Here is a 20,641-nt window from a genome sequence, read left to right on the forward strand (position 1 = left end):
TAAATGAATATATTAAGAAGAAAAATTACAAATGACCCTTTCTTTACAAACTTTTAGGATAAGCAAGTTCAGTTATTAAAAAATGGATGTTTGCAACATACAGAGTAATTCTTTTCAGGAAATTAAAAATGATTAAAAATTATAATCATTTTGATCCCATTCAGATATTACATATTTAACTGTGAGATAATTCTCAGAGATAAATGTCAACTTTTAAAAAATGTTAAATAAATTAAATCAAAATGTCCACTCTAAAATAAATAAATTAGCTCCAATTATTTCTTCTTTTTAAATTTTTCCTTATAGTTGTAAAAATAAAGTGAATGTTTTGGCTTGTTTCCTCATTAAAGTTTGACTTTTCCAGTCACCAGTGTTTTGTTCTTTCTTACAAATGGTTATGTGCCTGGAATGAGAACATTACCCTGTAGGGCATTTGGTGGTGGAAATCCTTCCAATGAGGGAGCAAGCAGGATGCCAGCTTAGAATGATTATAGAGGCAACAAACTCAAATGTTAATAGGTGTTGAAGAAAGGAGTGTGAGTGGGTTTGGAGTGTTGATCATAAGGCAATAGGGAGTGGTGAGGACTGTGGCAAACAGGGGAGCTTCTGCTCTGCCTAATGTAGGGCACCCGGGACACAACTTCAGAGGCTTCTTTTTTTGTGACATCTTTCAATATGTAGGGAAAAGTGAAAAAAAAATCTTGTTTTTTAAACTCTGTCATAACAGCAACATAAAATACAGTTCTGTGACCTATATCCAATCTGTGTGTCTGTACGGGACTCGGTGACCTCAGTCCCTTAGGACTAGTGAATTATCAGAGATGTCAGGAAAGAACAGGCTGGGTACAAGTGGAAGTTGACTTCTCATCTCAGAAGAATAAAAAAGACAAAGAGATGAGATCCCATCTTTCAATGTACCTTCCGTCTTTGAAGTGAGTCTAATAGCTGGAATAGAGAATGAGTTAAAGCTAATAAAAGTTAGAATGTTATTAATCCAATTTTAATTGTTACCAGAAAATAATGCCATTCTTAGTTATCACCAACCTTCCAATATAAGAATATTTCTCCTAATTTTCTTCCTCTCTGCCCTTCACTAAACATAAATCCAGAACCATGAAAGTCAATTCCTTCTCCCTGGCACTGCTACTCATGACCCATATTAAGTATTCAAGTCTTCTAAATTATTTTACTCTCCATACAAAGAAAATAGCATTAGTATTTATAAGTGAAGACAACTCCAAATATAAATGACAGAACTCTAACTCAACTTAACCATAAAGATGTGTCTTTTTTCACCTAAGAAGAAGTCAAGTAGGAATGCCTTTGGGGGAAGTTGATCCAAGGGCTAAATATTGTACCCAAGGCCCCAAGTTCTTTCCATCTCCCCAATCCTTTATTCTTGGTGATGAGTTTGTCCTCACAAGGGCTGCAGATGGCTGTAGCAATCCTAAGTGTCTCATTCAGACATAATAGCAGGCACAAGAAATGACTGTTTCATCCTGTGTCTCTGTCTTAGGAATCTGGACCTTTCTCTCCCGGGTACCCACAAACAGAACTTCCTTGTCATTGGCCAAAATTGGGTCACATAACCCTTTCCACCCTCACTGGAAATGAGGACAGAATTAGCCCATCCCTCAAGTTGGAGTGAATTCAGATTCTCCTGGGGTAAATGCTATATGTAGAAAGAGTAGATGTCTTAACCAAATCATAACTGAGGACAACAGTTGGTGGATAGGTAACCAAGGTGTGCATAGGATTATTATCACAATTTTGGGTTCTATCTTCTAGCCTCCTGTTTTCCAGTTTTTATAAGCCAACCAGATTGACTATGCCAGCTCATTCTTGTTTCTTGATTTCACTTAAAACAAGACAACCTAGAGATTCTACTTGAAGCCAAACAATAGCAACATAAAAGAAAAGTACTGAAAAATAAGCCTTGCAAAAATCCAAAACGCTGACAACACCAAATGCTGCTGAGGAGGTGGAGAAACAGGAAGTCTCATTCATTGTTGATGGGATGCAAAATAGTACATTCACCTTGGAAGACAGTCTTGCAGTCTCAAAAAACTAAACACACACTTACCATACAATCTAGCATTCACGATCCTTAGAATTTACCCAAAGAAACTGAAAACCTGTGTCCACACAAAAACTTACTCATGAATGCTTATAGCAGCTTTATTCATAATTAACAAAATTTGGGATGTCTTTCAATAAGTAATGGATAAGTAAACAGATATATCTGAACAATAGGATATTATTTAGCTTTACAAAGACATGAGCTATCAAGCCCTGAAAAGCTACCAAAGAACTTTAAATGCGTATTACCAAAAGAAACCAATCACAAAAGGCTACAATCCATTTGATTCCAACTATGTAACTTTCTAGAAAAGGCAAATTAAAAAGATAAGAGGTTTCCAGGGACTGGGAAAATGTAGAGGTAATTGTATGGAGCACAGAAGACTTTCAGAGCAGAGAAACTACTCTGTGTGGTAATATAATGGAGGGTACAAGTCATTATATACTTGTCAAAACCCCTAGAATGTACAACACCAATGGTTACTGACATAAGCTGTGGACTTTGGGTGATAAGGATGTATCATCAATTGTAGCAAATGTACCACAATCGTAACAAACAATTATAGGGATGTTGATAGTCCAGGAGGCGGTATCCGTGCATGGGTTGGAGCAGGAGGTATGCAGGAGCTTTCTGTCCATTCCCTCATTGGGCTCTGAATTTAAAATGGCCCTAAAAATAAAGTATTTTTAATTTTTTTTACTCTGACTTTTATTTTAACTTTTATTTTAAGTTCAGTGGTACATGTGCAAATTTATCATATAGGTAAACCTGTGTCACAGGAGTTGGTTGTACAGACTATTTCATTTGGTACGCCTGTTTCACCTAGGTATTAAGCCTAGCACCCATTAGTTATTCTTCCTGGTCCTCTCCCTCCTTCCACCCTCCACCCTCTGGTAGGACCCTGTGGCTGTTGTTTCCCTCTATGTGTCCATGTGTTCTCATTATTTAGCTCCCATTTATAAGTGAGAACATATTGTCTTTGGTTTTCAGTTTCTGTGTTAGTTTGCTAAGGATAATGGCCTCCAGATCCATCCGTGTTCCTGCAAAGGACACAATCCTGCTCCTGTTTATGACTGCATAGTACTGCATGGTATATATGTACATTTCCTTATCTAGTCTACCATCGATGGGCATCTCGGTTGATTCCATGTCTTTGCTGTTGTGAGCAGTGCTGCAATGAACATTAGCATGTGTGTGTCTTTAAGATTAGAATAATTTATATTCTTTTGGATATATACTCAGGAATGGGACTGCCAGCTAGAATGGTGGTTCTGTTTTTAGGTCTTTGAGGAGTTGCCACACTGTTTTCCACGACGGGTGAAGTAATTTACACTCCCACCAACAGTGTTTAAGTGTTCTTCTGTCTGCAATCTCACCAGCACCTGCTACTTAAAAATCATGTTCTTCAGCCATCACATTTCTAAAGGCAAAAACTGAGGCCCAGCTTAACAGGAGTGAATGGGTCAGAGGAGACTCCAGTCTCATTCTAAGTGCCCTGAGTACATGGATGTCCACTGCAAACTGGAAGAAAACTGCTGGGAAGTTTGCTTCCTTCCACTGGGAGGAAGAGGTTATGATAATGCCCTTCCACCTATGCCTGTTACTTGTATTTCTGATCCAGATAAAAGCATGACATTAAAAATGGATTTGTGGGGAATTTGTGTTTCGAATCATCAACTGATTTTTTCCTTGGTATTTCTTCTTAGTCTTCGCTCTTTTTCACATTTGTGAGGTCAATTCAGCTAGCATTCATGGCACTGGAGAAGAGACGATATGCCAAAGAAAAACCTCCTGGGTATTAAAATTCTGAATTCTAAAGTAACTCAGAACATATAATTTAAAAATTGATAAAGTTGAGGAAGGTTTCCTGCCTTCAAGACCAGGCAAGATACAGAAAAAAAAGAGGACCTGAAGGAAAGTTTGGTTACCTAGTAACATTTGTCTCAGTCTTGACTTTGGAAGTCACTGCGGGTGGGATTTCTGAACTGATGGAGGATAACATTCAGGCATCTAATAGCAAGGATACTTATAAAAAGTAATATAAGTAACCAAAATAAAAAAGAGAAATGTATCTTTTCTCTATACTTGAGCTTGTAGATTGACATTTGTACCTCTACAGGACCAAAGAAATTTAAGTTGAGTCTTCTTATATCCCTGCCAAAGAAGAAAAAAACGACTGTAAATGTTGAAGTCCTTAAAAGTCTGGACATGATCAGATGCCTCTAAATTGGTTATCATAGAGACAAATAAGACAATAGGCAACCTTTTCCACTATTTCCTTTAATTAGATTACATTAACCTTCCCATTTCACCATCGCCTGCTGATTCGCATACACTAGAAGCCTACAGTGGTAAAAGCAATGTCATGATAATAAAGCAAAAGGAAAATCTTGCCAATATCTGGATGTGGGACCCTAAGCCAATTACTGTCCTCTCTGATCCTCAGTCCTGTTACCCACAAAAGTAGAGTGTGGGCTGATATAGATCAACTTTTAGTTTCTTTTGGGTTAATTGTGCAATTTTATGGTTTCAAGTGAATCATTTGGAATGTGTTCTGAGCTTGAATTTATATTTATTTTTGCAACTCCATAGTAATTTTCTATAATTTCTCACAATTAATTTTATTTGACATGTGGAAAAACTTTGGTATATCCTAAACTTTAGATATTATGTTGCTATGGATCAATCCCTGGATTGAAATTCATTTTTTTAAACCTAAAACTTGAATATGGAAGATAAAGTAGTCTCTGAAAAAAATAGAGCCCTCAGCTCTTTGGGAGGCTGAGGTGGGAGAATCACTTGAACCCAGGTGTTTGAGAACAGCCTGAGCAACAAGGCAAGACCCTGTCTCTATTTTTTAAAAATGCAAAAATTAGCTGGGTGTTGTAGTGCTGTGCAACTGTAGTCCCAGCTACTCGGGAGGCTGAGGTGGGAGGATCACTTGAGCCCAGAAAGTCAAAGCTGTAGTCAGCCCTGATCATGCCACTGCACTCCAGCCTGGGTGACAGAGTGAGACCCTGTCTCAAAAAAAAGAAAAAAACAAAACAAAAAACAGAAGAATCATCTGAATATTCACTAGATTTGTCCTGGAAGTGTTGAAGAACCATGTTGGACAAGAGAAGACTACAAGAAACAAAGGCTGTGAAATACAGCAAGAGTGGATGAGAGCTGGGTCATTTTTCAGGGGTTTTTCTCAAGGTTGGAGCCCCTTCATGTTCTTGGTGATGGCAGTCTTGACCCTTTCCTGCTGCAGGTGCTGAGTCTGCACTTAAAATGGCCTTTTCCTTCCAAACAGAACTAACAGAACAGCAGGGAGTGTCCAGACAGGGACAAGGAGCACCTGGGTTCTTTGTGTATCTATATGAGTACAAGTAAAACAAACCACCCAGCAAAGTAGACAGGTTTAAGAGGCAAAAAGACTGAAATAACCTCTTTTCATATCAAAAGGAAATAAATAATCCTTTTTTGTATCTTAATTAACACTGTACTTTTTAATGCAGCATCTGTTTAATAGACTTTTTTAGCCTTCCCAAGAGACAAACAGGATTAAAACCATAGTCTGGCACAAGCGATGTAGGTTAGAATTTGCTCCCTGAGGAATGATCTAGACAGCTTCAGAGTTTAGTCATCAGCCTACTTCGGTGCTCAGTAAATCACAGAGCCTAGGCTAAATCTTGCCCGCTACCTATTTTTGTTAATTCAGTTTTTCTTGGAACACAAACACACTCGTTTCCATATCATCTATGACTCTGAAGTAGCAAAGCTTAGTGTTTGCATCAGAGACCACATGGCCTGCAAACCTACAATATTTACTATTAGATCCTTTACCAAAGATGTAGGCTGACCCCTAGCTCACACGTTTATGAGCACTGATGCACAGCAAATGAATGTCACATTTTTATTCCTAAATAAATTCCTACAAGGTGAGTGGTTCAGTAACAATTCTGGCTGAATAGCATCATGATGGGCAAGTGTATTTCTACTAAAACCAGTGGGCCTAGAAGTCCCACACATCTTTGTCCCTGGGAGGAAGTACTGTGTGGATAGAGCCATACCCCACAGATGCCAGCCTGGCAGGATTTTCTTAGAGTATCAGGTAGTTGAAAAATAAATAAATAACTCGTTCGTTGCCGCTCTTTGGCAATATGTTTCTTTCAATTTGCCCACATAGCAAGAACTTCTCAAGGGACAGCCGTATGATGATGTGCTTAGAAGCATCTCGCCCACCTATGCAGAGTTGAAGAGTGTCCCCCAAGAATTCCCATTCTTCCTGGAACCTGAGGATGTGACTTTATTTGGAAATAGGGTCATTGGGTCATTACAGATATGATTAGTTCAAACGTGTTATATTGCAATAAGGTGAACCCTTGGTCTCATATGTCTGGTGTCCTCTTGAGAACAGGAAGGCACAGAGACAGACATGCACAGGAGGAAAATGATATGAATGGAGACACATGGGGACAAGGCCGAGTGATGACAGAGGCAGAGATTTGAGTGATACATCCACTAGGCAAGGAATGCCAAGCACTATCAACAGCACCAGAAGCTAAGAGAAGGGCATGAAACAGATTCTGCCTTAGATCATACAGAGGGTGCACAGCCCTATTGATACCTTGATTTCAGACTTCTGGTCTCCAGAACTATAAGAGAATGACCTTATGTTGTTTTAGGCCACCCTGTTGGTTGCACTTTGCTGAGATGACCGTAGGACACTAATATGAACTCCATACAACAGCTTACATCTCTGATGGGCATCAGTGCCTGTAATAATTTTCTATTGCTACTATACCAAATTATCCCAAATGTAGCAGTTAAAAATATTGCACACTTACTATCTCACAGTAGGTTAGAAGTCCAACATAGGTCTCACTGGGCTAAAATCAAGGAGCTCGCAGGGATGCAGTTTAACTTGTGGATTCTAGGACAGAATTCAATTTCTTGCCTTTTCTAGCATCTAGAGGTCACCCACATTCATTGGCCTCTGGCCCTCCTCCTCCATCTTCAAAGCCAGCAACTGTAAATTAACATAAGTACTGCTTTTTTTTTTTTTTTTGGCTGGTCAAGTGAAGCAGCAGAAGTGGAGAAGGAACATGAGGCCTCCTTATGTGGCCGTCTCTCAAATCGGCCTTCTGCACTCAAAGTGCCCTCCATGCACAGCTGAAGTGTCCTTCAGTTTAAAAACTCATCACTTTGGGTGGCCGAGGTGGGCAGATCACGAGGTCAGGAGTTCAAGACCAGCCTGGCCAACATAGTAAAACCCCGTCTCTATTAAAAATACAAAAAATTAGCCGGGCATGGTGGTGGGCACCTGTAATTCCAGCCACTCGAGAGGCTGAGGCAGGATAATTGCTTGAACCCACTAGATGGAGGTTGCAGTGAGTGGAGATTGAGATCTTGCCATTGCACTCCAGCCTGGGTGACAGAGCAAGACTCTGTCAAGAAAAGACAAACAAACAACAACAAAAAACTCATGTGATTAGACTGCACTCCCCTCAATAAACAGGATCATTTCCCTATCTGAAGGTTCTGAACCTTAATCACATCTGTAGAGTTCCTTTTGACAGGTAAGACAATATATTCATTTTCTGCAGAGTTAGATCCAGGTAAGTTTGAGGGACTATTATTCTGCCTACCACATCCTCTCCATAGATTGTCCTATCCCTCATGGTGTCTGACTTCCTCCAAGAACTCCAAAGGAAAGGGATTAAACTTTTTATTTCTTCACTCCTGGATGCTCCTTGGTCCTCATGCAAATCTGCCCACTGTGTCCCCGGAAGAATTCCAACTACATATTTCAGGGAAACCAAATAAATGTCTCCTTCCACTTCTACTAAAATATGCGTATGAGAGCTGCAAGGAACTTTTCTTAAAAGCCTTTGACATCTCCCCTTTTCGCCTTCCTTCTCCTACCTTTCTCATCTAGCTAACCTGAAGCAGGTGTGATGGTTACTTCCAGCCACTGTCGTGGACCAAGGGAAGGCAGAGCTCTGCCTAGTGTTAGGGAGGGAGAATGTCTGAAGGAGTCTGATCCTGATGTCCTTTAGGCTGTCATACCTGACCTGTGTGGCATCCATCAGGACTTTTATTATATTAGAGCCAAATACAGTTTTATCTTATTTAAACCACTCTTTGTTTTAAATCTGTCTATTAATAGGAAGCCAAACTAATCCTATCTGATACAAGAAAGAGAAGAGAATTCCAAGAAAGCCATCTTCATTGGCCAATAATTTTCACTTAGCAAGATAGGTCACAGTAATTCATCTTTCCTGGAGTATTCCAAATAAAGCATAAATTTAGGAATAAAACTACTGTGAATGAGGATTCAAATTAGTAATGGAGTGACATTTTGTGTCAATTTTTGTCAAATATATGTCCTAAGGCATTGTTTCATTAGCTAGCTATCTAAATGAGTGAGAATATCTGTACTTACATCTGATTTATCGTGGTCCTATGGGCAGCTGTTACTTTTGGAGAATCTGCTTAGAAGACAAATTAAAAAATTAAAACTAAAGTCTGTTCACACTTAAGAGTCTAAGGTTCCTGGCATTTGTCAGTGCTGTCCTTGGCTTTGCTGCTGGGAAGTGGATAGGAGAGAAGCCACATGCAAGGGCCAGGACAACCGTAGACTAGGACGGGCCAGGAGAGTGGAGCTGGAATGAGGACAAGCAGGAGGTCACTGGGTTTTCAAGACCCAAGTCTGGGAGGTGGTAACATTACCCCATGTTTGAGACCAATTGGGGCAGAGACAGGATCACTCAGGGGTGGGGGAGATGATAGTTAAAGGAGCAAAGGGTGAGAGGAAATGATCAAACTCTTGCTCCAATGTGTGACAGTTAAGTTTAGTCCACACAACCACCTCTAAGGATTAGGTGGGGTCAACCCATTTTACAAATGAGGAATCAGAGGCTGAGAGCTGAATGCATTTGTCAGTCACACAGGTAGTGAGTTGTGAGGCCAAAGGATGAATTGAGGTCGTTTTAACAGCAGAGATTGGGTTCTCTTCACGATATTGGTAACGAGGGACCAGGTTTGACTGAGGATATCATCTGCCTCCTTCTAGTGTTGGAGTTGGATCTTGGGGCAGCTGTCCTCAAACTGCTCTGCACAGGAAACCTGTCCCGGCAGTGGACTGTGTTCATGTGACCACCAGTCATGCTCCAACTCATTACCAAGCTCAGGTTCAAGAGTGTGCCTGAAAACCCATTTTCCTGAACAGGTCTGTCATTTCAAAAGTTGGAAAGTTATACACACACACACACACACGCGCGCGCGCGCGCGCGCACACACACACACACACGCACACACGCACACACGCACACACACACACGCACACACGCGCGCACACACACACGCACACGCACGCGCACACACACGCACGCGCACACGCACACGCACACACGCGCACACGCACACGCACACACACGCACACACACACACACACACACACTTTTTTTATCTACTCATCTGTGGGTTCAGGATCCAGGTTGTTCCCACATCTTCCCTACTGCGAATAATGTTGCAATAACATGGGGATCTCTTTGAGGTTCCAATTCAGTTTATGGGAAGAATCCGTCCCAGACTCTGATACACAGCATTGTACCTATAGATAACGATGCTGTATTTTACACCTAAAATCTATTAAGAGGGTAGATCTCATTTTAAGTGTTCTTGCCACAATAAAAGAGGAAATAGTGTTTTTAAAAAATCTATATCTAAACAGTCACATTAATCTATTTCTGGTTGTCCAAAAGCAGCTCTTTTCTGTCTTATGTTCAACCCACGTGTCTGAGAAGGCCAAGGCACCTGTACTTCAGATCATCCAGGTTGTTAAACTTGGTCAAGCATTTTCTTTACTTTATTTGAAAATACAGGGTGCCATTCTGTCACTTAGGCTGGAGTGCAGCAGCGGGATCATAGCTCACTGCAGCCTCAAGCCCCTGGGCTTAGGCAATTCCGCCTCAGCCCCTAAATAGCTAGAATTCCAGGTAGAGCTGCAACACCCAGCTAATTTTCTTTATTTTCTTATTTTTTGTAGGGACAGCATCTACCTATGTTGCCCAGGCTGGTCTCGAACTCTTGGCCTCAAGCAATCCTCTTGCCTCAGCCTCCCAAAACATTGGCATTACAAGCGAGAGCCACCACACCTGACCCATCAAGTGTTTTCCGTGGAATGTGAGGGTAAGACAAAAAAACTTCTGTACACAACTTGCATATATTAAACATGACCAATTACCAGGCCTTCCGCCAAGAATTTTCGCATGTCTCCTTATTTAATCTTCTCACCCTACCAGGTAGTTATTACTATAATTTTATTGATGGAAAAATAGGTGTTGAAGATGTTTAATGACTGACCAGAGCCACATGGTGGGGACTGATTGGGAAAAGGGTTTTTGTGACACACACATCTATGTTTTCAATGCTCTAATATGAAGACAGAGGCAACTGTTCAATGAGGGGAGAAATCCCAGGCATTATGCAAAAATGACAGTGACATTTTTCAGAGAGATAAGTCTATAAAATTTTGTTCAGTGACACCGTAAAGGAGTTTTGGGAAAACTGAAAATTACAAGCCTTGCTCCATTTCCTTAAATTCAATGTTGGCTAGAAAGTAGCGCAGAAGCCAACAGCAAGATGTTTCAGGTAATTGTTTTGTTTAGGGTCCCGTGGACTCAAGGGCTTGGTGGGGAAAATACTTCCCAACGTGGTATAGAGATAAGGAGTATGCTAGTGAATATTTATATACCAGCTATCATGACATTTAAGTTGAATCTTGACCTGATGTATATATCATACATATGCATCATAAAATTGAGATTAATGTATATCATTTACGGAGAAGGGCAAAGAGGTTTCCTGGATATGAAAAGATTTGTTTTAACAGCTACAGGATCACTGCCTTATAATATTGAGACCATAAGTATTTGTGAAGATGCCTCCTATTAAAAAATACATCTGATCCCTTATGAAATAACACGTGCTCCACGAGAAACTAGCTTAACCTTCAACACTGTGATCATTAACTGGCAGCCTGTGACCTCCCCGAGTTTGTTCTGCAACTCCAATATTGCAGAAGTTATCTGACTTCACTTACAAGGCAGGAAGTCACACAACTCACTGTCGTGACTTTCCCCTGTAGCTCACAGGTAAGTCCCTTGCAAACCCAGCCCACGCATTTCCAAAAAGCAATACAAGTGTGTGTTTTCTCCATGATTCTCTTTACACAGAGAAGACAATACCATCCCGCATCTTGCAGTTCCCGTCATCACTTTCCATTCACCACGGGCTGCTAGTTGCAGGGATGCAGTAATACTTGGGAGAAAACTTCAAATGTGAACCACAGAAAAGAGTGCGCAAGAGTGCAACCTGTTTGTTGAGCTTTTTGCATAAAATGTTGTACTGGGAATATAAAGGCAGAGAGAGTCTATAGAAAGAATTTACTGCAAGTGATTTTTTAACCAGAGGGAAATTGAATGTTATGTTATGGCTCCCTCACTCCATTTAAGTGTATACGGTGCACATTGTAAGATGCCACAGATAAACCACCTGCCTCCACGAGGACTTTTGTTCATTGTAAACAATGTTTGTTTCATAACTCACAGTGCCCTCTACCCAGGGGCTTCCCAGTACTTCTTCCCACCAGGTTCACGAGGAGAAGCTGGTGAAGATGGCTGTTTTGGTACATTGCATGAGGCCAAATGACTGAAGATTCAACAAAAGACCTCACAATAGTTCTTCAGAAGCCATTTTCTTTCACCCAAGCTATTGCTGGGATGGCGAGGGTTTCATTATTTTTCTCAATATAAATCAGAAGGTTTAAAGAGCTCTTAAAAAGAACTATGTGCACTTTCTGTGCTGAAGTTGTTTCTGCATTTATACCACCTTGACCTCCAGTTCTCATTCTTGGGAAAACAAGGATGTTTTCCAGAAATAGTAACTGATACTATGTACAAGGAGTTTACAGAACTATGCTATGAGCAGGTGGCACATTATTCTATTCTCAAAGATTCAATTCACTGGACGAACCCTGGTGCAAAACTCATTTTTAATGAAACGTCTTTTGAAAAATGATAACTGGAACAAAAACATGATCAGCATCTCCCTTCAATAACTGTCTATGACCGCACTAAATCATAATTGCATTTGAAAAGCGAAAATTTAAAAAATGCTTTGTGTGAAGAAGAAAAATAAAAGTTACTGGGATGTAGATGGGCAAAGACACCCGAATTAAAGATGCTCATCTTTCACTAATCAATACATTTTTGCATAAGAAGTTTATCTTACTAGTTTGGACAAACATAACTCAAGTATTTTACGTAATCATGGCAACGATTGGGCTATGACAGTTTAATGTTATTTTGCAAAGCCATAATTTTGCTGGGGCTCAGATGAGCGCAATTTGCATGGTTGTTTTCTTAACTTCTTAATCATAGACCATCTCTGAGACCAGTATCCACATACCAGCGTTTCACATGCAGCTGTAGAGTGTTACTGGCTTCCACCTAAGAATCCTCCTTCCTCCAATTTCCAGTAAATGCTCCAAGAACAAGACCAAAGAGTCCCAGCAATGGACAATAGATACAGAGTCTACCTGTAAATGTGTTTCCTTTACCTTTACGCTCATCTCACCTGAGCAGAATCATGTAAGAGAATCACATGGTATGAAGATTCTCTTATGCGGATTTCTGAGGATTCTCTTATGCGGATTTCTATGCAAAAAATTTGCATGTTTTGGGAGCTAGGCTTTTTAATTATTTTTAATTATTCTTGATTTCCATAATGAATGTGATTTCAGAGACACAAATCAAAAGAGAAATGAAGTAACCCACATGAGGTTGACAGATGCTCCAAGGAAACCAGAGAAGAAGCTCTGCTTTAACTAAAAGTCACTGATCCAGGAGTCCCCTGCATTTATCAGATTCTAAAAACCATTGTTTTCCCATTATACCCCACTGCCTCTTTTTTTACCAGTAGGAAGTAGAATCCTTTCCTTAAAGATGTGAAAAGTATGTAGGGAAAAAAAAAAGTATGAGTTTTAAGAGTTGCTTTACTGAGAATTAAGACAGAGAAAATAGTTTGTAAGTGAATACATAATAGTATGAGGTATTGTGTTTGGTTGAAAATAACATCAATCTCTACATCAGTGGCATAAATATGTGGAGGAGTTCAGTCTTCTCGTCAAATGAGGCAGTTTCTGGTTGTTGATGTGGCTCAATGTCGCCATCAAGAGGCCAGTATTCAACTCTCTGTAGCCTCAATCAATATCAGCATGTGACGTTTTGTCCTCATGGTCATAAAATGGCTCCTCTGTCTCCAGGCATCACAGCTACATCCCAAGAAAGAAAAAGGGTGGTATATGAAAAAAAAAAAAAAAAAAACTTCACTCAAAAGGGTTTTGGGTTATGTTGTTGTTGTTGTTGTTGTTGTTTTGCAGCAGACAGAGAGGACAGATATCTCTTCTAAGTATTTCCATTTTGCTGTCACTGGGGATCATTGGTTCAAGGTGAATCACATGGTGACTCAGAGTTACAAGAAAACCTGTAAAGTATTTTGTTGTTGCTTATGCTGTTTTTGGTTTTGGCTTTTCAGCCTCTATAATAGAAGAAAAGTGGAAAGAAAAAATGAATAATGATTCTGATGTGCTCAATCCAAATTGTCTTCCATAAGTCTTGAATCATGAAATTAGAGATACTTCTAGGATCTTGAGATAGTGAATTAAAATTCTTAATTTTTGTACAGACTGAATTTGATTTCAAGTAAGTTTAGACACTATCTCAAATACTGATTTTAATAAATGAGAGTGTTTTTAAAAATGTTTCTTTATCTACTCTACTTCCTACTGTCATTTTATACTTATTTATTTCACAAATACATTGCATGATCCAGGAAGGAAAGAGTGTTGTATTACACAACTTTTCATCCACTAAAAAAATGTATCATTACCATAGTGGCTGTCCTGGAGCAGATATTTAATAAATGTTTGAGTGTCTGATTGAAAAAATAAAAATAAAAACACATGGGGTTTATACTGAATGCATATATTCACTAAAATCAGCATATGATAATTAGAAGACAGGGTTGAATAAATGTTGGCAAATATGAGCCAGCTTCCCAAAGGTAATAAAGTAAGGTAGGAAAAAAAGATGCATAAGAAGAACTGCTAGTCTCAGTGAGCATTGGCCATTTCAGCACCATTTAAAAATAAATGAAGAAGTTCTGCTTCTGGCCAACATGGACTAAGAGGGATCCACTGTTAAAAAATATGAAACAAGAGCTGGAAAGACACTGGGCACCAGGTATAAACAGTGATCCCAGAGATATGGAAACAAGCATATGAACCCTGTGATTGCCCCAGCTTGCTGCCCTTAGAGTGTCCCCAGTTTGCAGCATGTGAGGGGAAACTGAGGTAGAACCTGGAAAAGTCTCTGAGCTGAAGAGACAGAGCTGGTGGCTGAGGAAGCCTGAGGAATCTGGAGCTGATGTGGAAGGGTACGAAGCGAGGAGAGGACCCTGAAGATCTGGAAAGGGCCTCCAGGAATGTTGAGTGGATTGCCGGTCTGCACGTGTGTGGAGAACCTTCCTCTATCTGAAGAAAGAACCATTCAAAAGGATGACGGGGAGCAGTGCCTGGTGTTCACTCAAGGGTGAAAACAGTACCTGTTCCCAACACTCAGACCAGAAAACTTGATAATCCATGGGGCATTGAGTACAGTGCTAAAGAAGGTCTTGTTTCAATAGTAGGAAAGAATTAGCTCTAGACTGAGTGTATTAGTCCGTTTTCATGCTGCTGATAAAGATATACCCAAGACTGAGCAATTTAATGGGCATTTATGGTTCCACATGACTGGGGAAGCCTCACAATCCTGGCGGAAGGCAGGAGGAGCAAGTCACATCCTATGTGGATGGCAGCAGACAAAGAGAGAAATTGGGCAGGGAAACTCCCCCTTATAATACCGTCAGATCTCATGAGACTTATTTGCTATCATGAGAACAGCATGGGAAAGACCTGCCCCCATGATTCAATTACCTGCCATCAGGTTCCTCACACAACACCTGAGAATTCAAGATGAGATTTGGGTGGGGACACAGCCAAATCGTATCATTCTGCCCCTGGTCCCTCCCAAATCTCATCCTCACATGTCAAAACCAATCATGGCTTCCCAACAGTGCTCCAAAGTCTTAACTCATTTCAGCATTAACTCAGAAATCCACAGCCCTAAGTTTCATCTGAGATAAGGTAAGTCCCTTCTATCTATAAGCCTGTAAAATCACAAGCAAATTAGTTACTTCTTAGATACAGTGGGGGTACAATCATTGGATAAATACAGCCATTGAAAATGGCCAAAACAAAGGGGCTAGAGCCCCATGCAAATCTGAAATCCAGTGGGGCAGTCAAATATTAAAGCTCCAAAATGACTTCCTTTGACTCCATATCTCACATCCAGGTCATGCTGATGCAAGAAGTAGGTTCCTGTAGTCAGGAAGCTCTGCCCCTGTGGCTTTGCAGGGTGCAGCTTCCTTCCTGGCTGCTTTCATGGGCTGGCATTGAGTGTCTGTGGCTTTTCTAGGCAAATGGTGCAGGTGCAAACTGTGGGTGAATCTACCATTCTGGGGTCTTGAGGATGGTGGCCCTCTTCTCACAATTCCATTAGGCAATGTCCCAATAGAGACTCTGTGTGAGGACTCTGACCCCACATTTCCCTTATGCACTGCCCTAGCAGAGGTTCTCCATGAGTGCCCCACCCCTGCAGCAAACTTCTTTCTGTACATCCAGGCATTTCCATACATCCTCTGGAATCTAGGCAGAGGTTCCCAAACCCCAATTCTTGACTTCTGTGTACTTGCAGGCTCAACTCCATGTAGAAGCTGCCAAGGCCTGGGGCCTACACCCTCTGAAGCCACAGCTCAAGTTCTACATTGGCCCCTTCCAGTCACTGCTAGAGTGGTTGGGATGCAGGACACCAAGTCCCTATGCTGCACATAGCATGAGGACCTGGGCCCATGAAACCATTTTCTCCTAGGCCTCTGGGCCTGTGATGGGAGGGGCTACTGTGAAGACCTCTGACATGCCCTGGAGACATTTTTGCCATTGTCTTGGGGATTATCATTTGGCTCCTCGTTACTTATACAAATTTCTGTAGTGGACTTGAATTTATCCTCAGAAAATGGGGAGTTTTTCTTTTCTATCACATTGTCAGGCTTCAAATATTCCAAATTTTATGCTGTTTCCGTTATAAAACTGAATGCCTTTAACAGCACCCAAGTCACCTCTTGAATGCTTTGCTGCTTAGAAATTTCTTCTGCCAGATACCCTAAATCATCTCTCTCAAGTTCAAAGTTCCATAAATCTCTAGGGTGAGGGCAAAATTCCACCAGTCTCTTGGCTAAAACATAACAAGATTCACCTTTGCTCCAGTTCCCAACAAGTTCCTCATCTTCATCTGAGACCACCTCAGCCTGGACTTTATTGTCCATATCACTATCAAGCTTTAGGTTAAAGCCATTCGCTAGGGAGTTTCACATTTTCCCACATTTTTCTGTCTTCTTCTGAGCCTTCCAAATTGTTCCAACCTCTCCTGTTACCCAGTTCCAAAGTCATTTCCACATTTTCAGGTATCTTTTCAGCAGTGCCCCACTCCTGGTACCAATTTACTGTATTAGTCCATTTTCATAGTGCTGATAAAGACATACCTGAGACTGGGCAATTTACAAAAGAAAGAGGTTTAACTAGACTTACAGTTCCATGTGGCTGCGGAAGCCTCACAATCATGGCAGAAGGCAAAGAGGAACAAGTCATGTCTTACATAGAAGGCAGCAGGCAAAGAGGGAGATTGGGTAGGGAAACTCCCCCTTATAATACCATCAGATCTCATGAGACTTATTCACTATCATGAGAATAGCATGGGAAAGACCTGCCCCCATGATTCATATGCCTCCCACCGGGTCCCTCCCACAACACGTGGGAATTCAAGATGAGATTTGAGCAGGAACACAGGCAAACCATATCACTGAGTATTGCTTTGGTCCCACCTAAAAAACCATAAAGGCAAGACCCAAAGGAATCACATTTTTTCTAAAAAACTTAATTGAATCCCAGAACAATATTCAAAATGTGCCAGAATATAAAAACAGCACTCAAGCAAAGCAAAATGTTTAACAGCTGGCATTCAAACAAAGACTACCAGGCATGAAAAAAAGACAGAAACTCACCATTCATCATGAGGAAAATAATCAGTCAACACAGGCTTCAACTGACCCAGAGTTAGGATTAGCAAAGAAGAGCATTGAAACATATATTATAAACCTATATGTCCAAAAAGTTAAATAGAGACATGAAATATGTTTAAAAAGACAAATTGGACTTTCCAAGATGGAAACTCCAAGTGCCTGAGATACTGAGATAAAATACACACACATACATATACACGCAGACACATATACACACATACACAAACACACACATATACACACACACTCACACACACATATGCTGGAAGGGGTTAATGTTGATTAGACATTGCAAAAGAAAAGATCACTGAATTTTAATGCATAACAATATAAAATACCCAAAATGGAACATTGAGAGAAAAAGAATCCCTCCCCCTACCCGCCCAAAATGGAAAGAGCATTAGTGAGCTGTGGAACAACTTAAAGCAACTTAGTATAAGAAGAGAGACGAAAAGTAAATATTTGAAGAAATAATGGCCAAATGCTCTTCCAACTTAATGAAAACTAAAAACCCACCAATCCAGGAAGCACAACCGACTCCTACATTCCACGTGATCCTATTTCATCTTTATCCAGCACAGTGGGAAGCGTTGTAGACAATCAATCAACTGGTGAGTGAAATTACATTGTTGCACATGAAAATATACGGCAATGTGGGTTTATAGAGGTTCATTTTAGATAAACTACCTTTTATTATTTTTTAAATTTACTCTTATTTATAGAAGTTGTCCACGCTTTAACACCAAATATCACAATAAACAGCTACTCGGGTGAGAAAATGTTTATGTTGATAAGAAAATTCACCACGGAATAACTGGTTGCAAACTCCCTGAAGAGCTTATGGCTTTCTTTGGTGTGTGGAAATGCATACATGATGTGGACTCCAGCAGAAGACAACAACCAACTCTGACTTCATTAACATATGATCTTAGTCACATCGCCAATCTTATTTAAATGTACGATTCAAGATGGCTACTTGAATATTTAATTTCAGGCAAAATGTAAAGGCAACAGAGTTAGGTCTTAAAAGTACGGGCTTTGTAGGCAGACTAGCTTAGTTCTAATTCCAGCTCTGACATTAGCTGTTTAGTCTTGGGTGATTTATTCAGACTCTCTATACCTCAGCTTCCTTCTGTAAACTGGGATTAAAAATGTTAACTTTTATAAGGAAGAGATGTAAATATTGTAAAACGCATTAATAACATGTATTAAAAGTTGAATTATTTTTAAAAAGCCCATTTCATCGGTGTCTGCCATTATATGCCTATTTCAATATTAAATCAATTCCTTTGTATTATCACATCACAGGTTTTTTTTTTCCTCCTTTACACCTGACGTTTCAAAGGCAGGAAGTTGTCTATACTTCTCCTTTCTCATTGAGACTGTTGGTAGTAAAGCTTCTTGACTGGGAGATAAGCACATATACTTTAGCCCTTTTAAAAATAAGACGTTTATTTTAAATGGGGCAACATGCCTAAATTTCTCTTTGACAACATCCTCACCCTGACTCAAATGCCACTCTGTCAGTAAGGATGTTAACCATGCCTCTACGCTTGTGATGTTTTATCTATTTCTATCCTTAGCCACTCAAAAAAAAATTTCTTTTTTATTGAGGCATAATGTATATGCAATAAAATCTATCTTTTTAGCGTGCATTTCTGAGTTTTGACAGATGCACATAGTTATGTAATTACCGCTGCAGTCAAAACACAGAATCATCTCATTACCCAAAGAAATACTGCACACTTCTTTGTCTGCTGCATCTGGGGGAGTCATTCACTCTCCAGATCCCTAGGTCTTACACAGGGGTCAGATCTCCTCTCCTATAATTATGCCCCCTCCAGAAGGCCATAGAAATGAAGACATATGGTGCGGAGCCTGCTTTTACTTATTATAATGAATTTCAGATATATCTATGTTTTTATATGTTATTCATCATTCATTCCTTTGATGTGTGGTAAACACCAGAAAATGTGTTCAGCATAACTAGCCATTATTGAAATGCTGATTAAAACTACAATGAGATAGCACATTAAAACAATCCGCATTACCAAGAATGGACGAAGAAACAGAGCAGCTAGAACACTTACACAATGCCTGTGGGAACAGCAATTGAAAGAGCCACTTTGGAAAAATGTCCAAAAATTTCTTACAGGGTTAAACACGCACTTACCATGTGACCAAGCAATTCCACTTTTTAGTATTTATTCAAATGCAATAAAAACTTATGTTCACACAAAAACCTGTACATTAATGGTCGTGTGGATATTTCTTTATAACCCCCCCAAACTGGAAGCAAACCAAATACTCTTCAACTGATAAATGATAAAAAAAAAAAAAGTTCATGCATTTATACAATGGCAACTACTCAGGAACAAAAATGATGTACTAGATATTTCATTTGTGTTTTTGTTTATTGTTTGCCTCTGCCACACACAGTAGAATGCAACTTACAAGGTGGCAGGTATTGATTTATGCATTCACTATTGTGGGCTATTTTATCTAGTATAGTACCTGGCATCATGTGTTTGACACTGAATGATAATGTGTTTAAAAAAATGAATTCATTATAGACTCTACAACAGGCTAGGGAAACAGGGGCAGAGATCTACAGCTGGAAAATGCCCAAATTACACCCAAGCTGTTGCAAGGCAGACACTCCTATTGCCATCATTAGCACTGGTATGGTGGTTCCTACTGCCACCGTAGAGCACAGCACACTCACCCAAGTACACCTGCTGCTGCTGCAGCCCCTGAAAGTCAGGGGTCCCTCACCCCCACTCCTGCCAAATGGATTCCAATCAGCACATCCCACTTCATATCACCATCTTCCCTATCAATGACTTCCACAGGTTGTCTTAAGAGTAAAATCTGGAATCTTTTTCTGACAATACCTTGAAGAACAAAAATGTCCATGAAGTAGGAAATTTTCCAAACTTAACAACTATGTTAACATATATTGGATGTTAAACATAGAATTATCATACGACCCATCAGTTTCACTCCTAGGTATACACCCCAAAAATGAAAACAGATGTTCAGGAAAAAGTGAACTTGCATGTGCATAGCAGCATGATTCACAATTTTTTAAAAAAAGGAAAAAGCACAAATATCCATCAATTGGTGAATGGGTATAGAAAAGTGGCATATCCAAAATTGACAAATGGGATCTCATTAAACTAAAGAGCTTCTGCACAGCAAAAGAAACTACCATCAGAGTGAACAGGCAACCTACAGAATGGGAGAAAATTTTTGCAATCTACTCATCTGACAAAGGGCTAATATCCAGAACCTACAAAGAACTCAAACAAATTTACAAGAAAAAAACAAACAACC

The 20,641-nt window shown here is 40.0% G+C and overlaps 1 long non-coding RNA gene across 1 annotated transcript in view; it reads right to left on the reverse strand.

Annotated features, from left to right (window-relative positions):
* Positions 1–16,880, reverse strand: part of LOC126930978 (uncharacterized) — an 86,865-nt gene extending 69,985 nt beyond the window's left edge. Inside the window, exon 1 of the long non-coding RNA XR_007717748.1 lies at positions 16,815–16,880. This is a non-coding gene — a long non-coding RNA (uncharacterized LOC126930978). The remainder of the gene's footprint in view (positions 1–16,814) is intronic.
* Between the last annotated feature and the right edge of the window lie 3,761 nt (positions 16,881–20,641).

This window comes from Macaca thibetana, chromosome 11 (genome assembly GCF_024542745.1).
Source record: "Macaca thibetana thibetana isolate TM-01 chromosome 11, ASM2454274v1, whole genome shotgun sequence".
NCBI lineage: Eukaryota > Metazoa > Chordata > Mammalia > Primates > Cercopithecidae > Macaca > Macaca thibetana.